Here is an 8,296-nt window from a genome sequence, read left to right on the forward strand (position 1 = left end):
TGGATGAAAAAGACTGTAGACAGATGATGCTTGAATTGTTATTAATGAAGTACATTTTGAGACAACTTTTGGGGCCTATTTATGAAAGGCCTGTCGGACATGATCCGACATTGCGGATCATGTCTGACAGACCTCGCTGAATGCGGAGAGCAATACGCTCTCCACATTCAGCATTGCACCAGCAGCTCTTGTGAACTGCTGGTGCAATGCCACCCCCTGCAGATTCGCGGACAATTGGCCGCCAGCAGGGGGGTGTCAATCTGTCTGCCTCCTCAGAGCAGGCGGACAGGTTATAACATAACACATAACTTGTGTTTCTGGCGAGTCTGAAGGCTCGCCAGAAACACGGGACTTCAAGCTCCATATGGAGCTTGATAGCTATGCCCCTTAATATTTGTTTTCTTTGCTGTGCAATTTTTTTTTTTTCATTTTAAAGGATTTACTGTCGGAATGGGGACCTTATGTGTTTAAGGTGTCTTTAGGGGGCATTTTAGTAGACATGTCATATAGGCGTATTGTGGTTCGGGATCTTCTACTTATACTTTATAGAGTAGTATCTCATATCAAAGACTGTACATCACCTTTAATAGGATAGGAATGCAGCCCGAAAGTTCTTTTGGTATTTTCTTTGAAAGTATTGGCATTTCCTATTTTTCTATGTTTCATTCTTTAAAATAAAAATAAAAAATAATAATACTTTTTAGAACCAGGATGAACCATGATTTTGCTTACGTATCAGCCAGTAATGCTAAAGAGGTAATAACTATTCCAAAGAAGCCTAACACCATTTATTCAATGCAAATTTTAATCCCAAAATAGGGTTATCAATAAAGCAACATTTCAGGCATCATGCCCTTAATCACACCATAGCGACTGTGTTTATGATTTTCCATATAAACTCTGGAGAATAAAAATACAACAACATAGCTTAACCAGCAGGTTGGTAGAAGGGAAGTTGAGTAAGCATTTCTGTGCCTGTAAATAGAAGTCACTGAATTGTGATATTTCATATCTCAGTAAGTTTTGAGGAACATGCTGTTTGTGGAGTTCTTTAAGACTTCTAAATGAATACAGACAGCAGCATCTGCACTGTGATACCAAGCTCTGCACAGGTATGAAATTTATATATAATACTATTTGTATAGCTTGATGTACTTTATGATCAGTAGTGCATAAATCAATGCTCCCTCTACCATTTTATAGTGATCTACTTTACTGCTATAATCTGTAATGTTCACATACTCACTTTACATACCATACCTGGCTGGTTCTTCTTCTATTCCAGTAATTGTATTATACACATAGCTCTAGTTTCCTGCACTATAATATTGCTCTATTTCCCTCCAGACTCTGCTCTAACCAGTAGCTAACTCTTATCTAGTAATGTCCTTACATGCACCAATTAATACTTTTTTCCCTACTGTTACTCCTACTTTTGGTCCACTCCTATTCTGAAAATGAGTTTGCATATAATATACTTTAATTTTATATCTTATTATTATTATACTTTATTTATGAAGCACCATCATATTCCGCATTGCTGTCCATTGATACAGTTCATTTAAATAAAACAAAATAAAACTTGTAAGAGACAGGACAAAATACATACAGGAGGAATTGAAGGCCCTATTCCCGTAGGAACTTACAATCTAGTGTCAGCCGTATAAAATCAGTCCAGGATTAGACCCAATTTCTAGAGTGATATTATAAACACACGCTAGCACACTGAGAGGAAACCAGGATGTGACCCACTCAGGAAAGAAACAAAACAGTTATTATGCAGGAAAAGAAAAACTGTGTATTCACAGATGATGCAGGGTCACGGAACAGTCTCTAGATGAGATGAGGGAGTACAAGGTACAGAAACTTAAAGCAGGTTGAGGGTGTTCCGTTAGAGTGGTCAGACAAAGCAGAGGTCAGTATAACTTTAAAGCAGGAAGAGGATGATCCGTTAGAGTGGTCAGGCAAAGCAGAGGTCAGTATCACTTTAAAGCAGGCAGAGGATGATCCGTTAGAGTGGTCAGGCAAAGCAGAGGTCAGTATCACTTTAAAGCAGGCAGAGAATGATCCGTTAGAGTGGTCCACACTAGGGTTTCTTATGTTCTTGTCGTCAGAACTGTGTGGCTCTCAGCACCACTAAGCACTTACTTCTTATTATGGGCACAGTTATCTAAAGGTTTCTGGGCTTGCAAGAAGTCTCATCAGTAATATAAAGCCCATGGTGGAATTCTCTAAAGGCAATTTTTAACTTGAGAAAAATGTGTCTTGCAAAGTGGTGTTCCCTGCATTTAATATGTGAAGGAGATGCATACAAAAATGAATAAATTAATGTATTAATAAATATTAAAATAAAAAAATGCAGTAAAAATTAGTATTTTTTAAATCCTATTTACAATTATAGATCCTCAGTCCCCTTGATACATATATTTTAAAATACACAAAAAGAACAAGCACACCCACGACTCACAATATCAATTTAATATTAACACTCCGTGTACATAAAATAATGCTCTTACTAGATGTAAGCCATCTGCCATTAGAAAAACATACAAGCAGTCTCTGCCCAAAGGCTTGAGCTACTACTGGCTACTTCAAATCACCTGTGTTCTGACCGTGTATGTATTACTGCTCCCTGGACGCGTTTCATCTGTTCATGGACAAACTTTTATAACTGAATAAGAGCGTATGGTAAACGCTCACCGGAAGTCCTTTAAATTTGCTGGGCATATACTTAAATCTGCCCGGCCTTATTTTGACATCTTATTGGTTAGGGCTTGATTTATCAAAGCTGAGGCAGACAGGGGCGCATATACAAGCCCCTTAATGCCTCAGCTCGCCTCTGGCGGGGCGAATTTCCCCTGGAGGAAACTACCATTGCAAATGAGCTCTATTTTGCGCTCGCATGCAATCCAGCCCCCTGCCCCTGCACAGCTAATCACGTGCGGCAGCAGCTGTTAATCTCCTTGGTAGGACTAGACCGCAGAGATTGAATTTCGCTACCTTAGAGGTGGCGAAGAGGTTAGGAAAGCAGCAGTCTGATGACAGCTGCTTGTTAAATATGGCGAGCAGGTTCTTGTGAGAACTTTCAGCCGTAGGGGCTTTGATAAATCGAGCACCTTATTGTGATAGTGGATGTCTTATTTTTTAACACTGTATTACATATAAACGGAAAATCATTACATTTTTATTATCATCCACAAAATCAAATATGACCACAATTATGCCTCACTTTATAAACATCCTGCATTAAAGGGACAGTCTAGACCCAATATTTATTATTTATTACTTATTGTTACATATCAGACAAGCATCTTCCAACGGGTTCCACATCTATAAGCTTGTAAGCAGTACATGAAACTTTTAAATAATCATCGTTTGTGAGCAACTGAAAATGACCACCAAGCTCCGCCCACAGCTTTCTTCTTGTCTAGTTAGCCTTTTTCTTGTATGACAGTTTAGCAGTGCACGTTTTAATATTTTTCAGTTAGCCATTTAAAATTCTGCATGTGCAACTGGAAATGCAGGGGACATTTATTGTAGGCGGACCAGCATCAGTACTAACAACTATTAATAGTTATTGTGGCTGTCAATTGGCTGTTCTGTTTGCTTGTTACTTGTGCATTTTATTCAATTATTGATTAAAAAAAAAAGTTATGTAAAAACCAATATGAACTTGTTTGCTTTGCATTATTTGAGGTCTTAAAACACTGTGGCCTAGATTTAGAGTTCGGCGGTAGCCGTGAAAACCAGTGTTAGAGGCTCCTAACGCTGGTTTTAGGCTACCGCCGGTATTTGGAGTCAGTCAGGAAAGGGTCTAACGCTCACTTTTCAGCCGCGACTTTTCCATACCGCAGATCCCCTTACGTCAATTGCGTATCCTATATTTTCAATGGGATCTTTCTAACGCCGGTATTTAGAGTCGTTTCTGAAGTGAGCGTTAGAGCTCTAACGACAAAACTCCAGCCGCCTGAAAATAGCAGGAGTTAAGAGCTTTCTGGGCTAACGCCGGTTTATAAAGCTCTTAACTACTGTACTCTAAAGTACACTAACACCCATAAACTACCTATGTACCCCTAAACCGAGGTCCCCCCACATCGCCGCCACTCGATTAAAATTTTTTAACCCCTAATCTGCCGACCGCCACCTACGTTATACTTATGTACCCCTAATCTGCTGCCCCTAACACCGCCGACCCCTATATTATATTTATTAACCCCTAATCTGCCCCCCACAACGTCGCCGCCAGCTACTTACAATAATTAACCCCTAATCTTCCGACCGCAAAGCGCCGCCACCTACGTTATCCTTATGTACCCCTAATCTGCTGCCCCTAACACCGCCGACCCCTATATTATATTTATTAACCCCTAATCTGCCCCCCACAACGTCGCCGACACCTGCCTACACTTATTAACCCCTAATCTGCCGAGCGGACCTGAGCGCTACTATAATAAAGTTATTAACCCCTTACCCGCCTCACACGCGAAGGCCCCCATTAGAAAGGAGAGGTGGGGGGGGGGGAGGGAGAAGGAACAGAAGTCATTACATGATTACAAGAAACCGATTGAGGTACAATTAACACCTAAGTCTACATCACTTCTCGGTGAACCCCCTGTAAAACAAAAATCCAATATTGTCAATTTGTCCACGTTTCCTCTTAATCAACAGCATATTAGTCTGTTGGAAAAAGGCCTAAGCTTTTGTCCCTCAAATAGACTCGATCTTTTTGAAATTACAAAAGATCTGCACTTATTTGCACGTAAGTTAGCCTTAAAAAAGATTATGGCACCACGAACAACTATTAACCTCAGGAGTGCTGAGGACAGAGAGGCCATCCATAATCTAGAAACCCTTGCATTTGAACAATCTTTAGAACCAATGATAATATGCCCCCATACTGATATGAGGAAAAAATCAACCTATATGCCATCTTTCTCATCCATTCCAAATATTGCGGTATTTGTTCAAAGCGTTACTGAACAATTTGCACAGATTCAATTCACTGGTGTATTGAATGATAACTTATCAAAAGGAGAGCGGAAAGCCCTAGAAGATTTGATCGCCCATAATGAACTGGTAGTAAAACCAGCCGATAAGGGCGGGAATGTTGTCATTCTTGACCAAGATTATTATATCAGTGAGGCGATGCGCCAACTTCAAGATACTGAGCAATATGTTCCAGTCACCTTTGATGATTTTCAGAGATCCCATAGTGAACTCTTATTTATTCTTAATGATGCGAGAAGATACAATTTAATCAATAGTCAAGAACAAGGGTATATGTACAATGCTAAACCAGTGACTCCAGTTTTTTACTGGATACCCAAGTTGCACAAATCGCTAGAAAAACCTCCCGGCCGTCCCATAATTTCTGGGATCGGTGGTCCAACAGAAGGTATCAGTAGATATATTGACCATTTTTTGAAACCATTTGTCGGTGAACTTCGCACTTTTGTGCAAGATTCTACCGACGTGATTAAAAAACTTGATGGCATTACTATCTCTGAAAAAATGCTTTTTGTTTCTTTGGACGTAGAGTCCTTATACTCTTCGATCCCCCATGCAGTTGGAATAAAAGCCTGTAAATCCTTTTTAACAACTAGAGGACCAGGCTACTCTAAACACACTCAATTTGTTGTGGATCTTTTGGAGTTTGTCTTAAACAATAATATCTTCCTTTTTAATGGAAGGTACTACAGACAGAAACGCGGTACGGCCATGGGGGCCACATGTGCACCAACCTATGCTTGCCTCCACCTTGGCTGGTGGGAAGATAATATTGTATTTAGTGAACACTCTGATTGGGTTGATGCACATGTGGCCCTCTGGATCCGCTATGTGGATGACATTCTCATTTTGTGGGATGGCACTGAACAAGATCTGTTGGAATTTGTTTCGGTCCTTAACCATAATGACCTTAATATTTTCTTAACCTGTAATTATCACCTAAATGAAATAAGTTTTCTGGATCTCCTTGTTGCTAGAAGAGATAATATGATAGTTACTCAGGTATATAGAAAACCGACAGCATCTAATAGTGTGTTGTTGGGATCAAGCCATCACCCAGAAAATCTAAAGAAAAATATTCCTTATGGGCAATTTTTAAGGTTACGGCGGATTTGCACTGATGATTGGGTTTTCAAAAAGCAGGCTGATGAGATGGCAGATAGATTTCTGGCTAGAGGATACTCTAGAAGATGTATAAAGAGGGCCCTCTTTAAGGCAAGGAACATGAATAGAAGAGATCTTCTATTTAAAAACCAGACTAATACAAATGAGGAAGATAAGACAACTACTAAAATTAGATATATCACGAGATACAATTCCCATTGGGAAAAGATTAAAAGAATATTACAAGAAAATTGGCATCTTCTCTCCCTTGATCCAGCCCTTAAAGAATATGTGGGTGATTATCCACTTATGACCGCGCGAAGGGCTAAAAACCTAAAAGACTTTTTAGTCAGAAGTGAGTTTAACCAAGTCAGGAATACTAATTGGTTAGATAGACACTCCCAGAAAATTGTGGGTTGCTCTCCGTGCAATCATTGTGTTTGTTGTCAGTATGTAAAACGAACTAAAACATTTATGAGCAATACTGAAAAAACCTATCAAATTAAATCTTTTATTAATTGCTCAACGACTGGTGTAATATATCTACTGTCATGTTCCTGCCCATTATTTTACGTAGGTAAAACCTACAGGGAGTTCCGTTCCAGAATAAGCGAACATCGTGACGATGTAAAAGATTTTAATATCGATAGTCCTATAGCAAGGCACTTTGCACAATGCCACCAGTCTAGGACAGATGATCTAAAATTTATTGGTATTGAAGCAGTTAAATCCAGTAAACGAGGTGGTGATATTGACACCATTCTCCTACAAAAAGAGACTCGTTGGATTTATTACTTGAATACTCTATCCCCACACGGCCTTAATGAAAAATTAGAGTTCGCCTCTTTTTTGAAATGACAAATCTCTCCTTTTAATTGAAGAGAATTATAACTTTCTGCTATCCATGTTGTTTAGGGTCTCTGGCCTCCAGGAATTTGATAGTAAAAATTATAAAAATTATAATAAATTTGATCAATTTGGTACGTTATTATAGACATGAATATGAATCTTTTACTAAAATGCTTTCCCTGTGACCTGATTTCGAAAATCTAAGGGACGCTAAAGAAATAGAAGATTATTTGCTATATATATTTTTTGGCACTAATATTGTATGTATGTGGTGGAATGAATGTTGTATTAAATTGATGTGCTATGGCCTATGTAATCTATTGATGAGTAATGCTGTATAATTGTTTTGAATATGACAGCGATTAGAATACAGCTGTCAGCTTGAAAATAATAATGAGCTCTTACGCAATACTGATAACGGAATGAGCCTCCAAGTCAGATGACCAAAACAACCAATAAATGGACACGTAAGCCGTAGCTACGTCATACCCGGAAGAAGCTCCGAGCGACCACGAGGGTGGAGCGAAACGCGCATGGGGACGCGTTGGCAGGTCGCTATCTAACATCTAAACCCCACTCAAGGGGAGAGTTACCCCTCTTGAAAGCAAGTATCAAGAATCTTTGTATTGGGACACTGTGCCGCTTTTGACCATATACTCACAGACGGATGAGGATCACGTTGCTCTAAATACAAGCATGCCGCTCGATGCGGCTGGTATGTGATTACCTGTCTATGATAAGTGGCGATGTGCTTACGAAGCATATATATTTGCAAAGTGACTTTATGGCTTTCTGTTCACTAAGAAAAAATGCACCAATGAAATGTGTATAGTACTTATATCCTTTTTACTGCAACTGAGCTTTTGCTACAGAGACTGCGCTTTGTTATTGTTGCAATACTGATAAGGAATTAACTTTGCTTTACTGCTTGACTGCTAACATTTACACAGAACATCTGGATGTTTGGACAGGACTGAGCTTTATGAGTCTAACATATTAATTTACATTGCACTGACGATCTTTTGCAATAACGCTATGATTCTTGCTTCATGACATCTGGCTTATTCAACTAACTGCATGATTTCAAAGTTATTTCCTGTGCAATTTCTGCTCTATGATGGTTGGCTTATGCAATTAACTGCATGTATTCTAAAGCATCCTAAAGTTTGCTCCAATATTTTGTTAAAATTGGAAATTACAGTCTCTGGACTCATATGGTGCACCTTATTAATAATAAGTTGAAAACCTCTTGCTGCTCAATTGGGGTACCCCTTTTTACTGTTATGAGTATGAATGTATTTGTATGGTTGATGTATTGTATGTTTTGAACTGTACA

At 39.1% G+C, this 8,296-nt stretch overlaps 1 protein-coding gene across 3 annotated transcripts in view; it reads left to right on the forward strand.

The window, feature by feature from the left end:
* Nucleotides 1-1,027: 1,027 nt before the first annotated feature.
* Nucleotides 1,028-8,296, forward strand: part of LOC128649668 (C-type lectin domain family 4 member E-like) — a 177,880-nt gene continuing 170,611 nt past the window's right edge. For all 3 annotated transcript variants that reach the window (XM_053703050.1, XM_053703053.1, XM_053703054.1), the window contains exon 1: nt 1,028-1,112. The gene's annotated coding sequence lies outside the window, so the exon portion shown is untranslated. The remainder of the gene's footprint in view (nt 1,113-8,296) is intronic.

Source organism: Bombina bombina, chromosome 2 (genome assembly GCF_027579735.1).
Source record: "Bombina bombina isolate aBomBom1 chromosome 2, aBomBom1.pri, whole genome shotgun sequence".
Taxonomy (NCBI): Eukaryota; Metazoa; Chordata; class Amphibia; order Anura; family Bombinatoridae; genus Bombina; species Bombina bombina.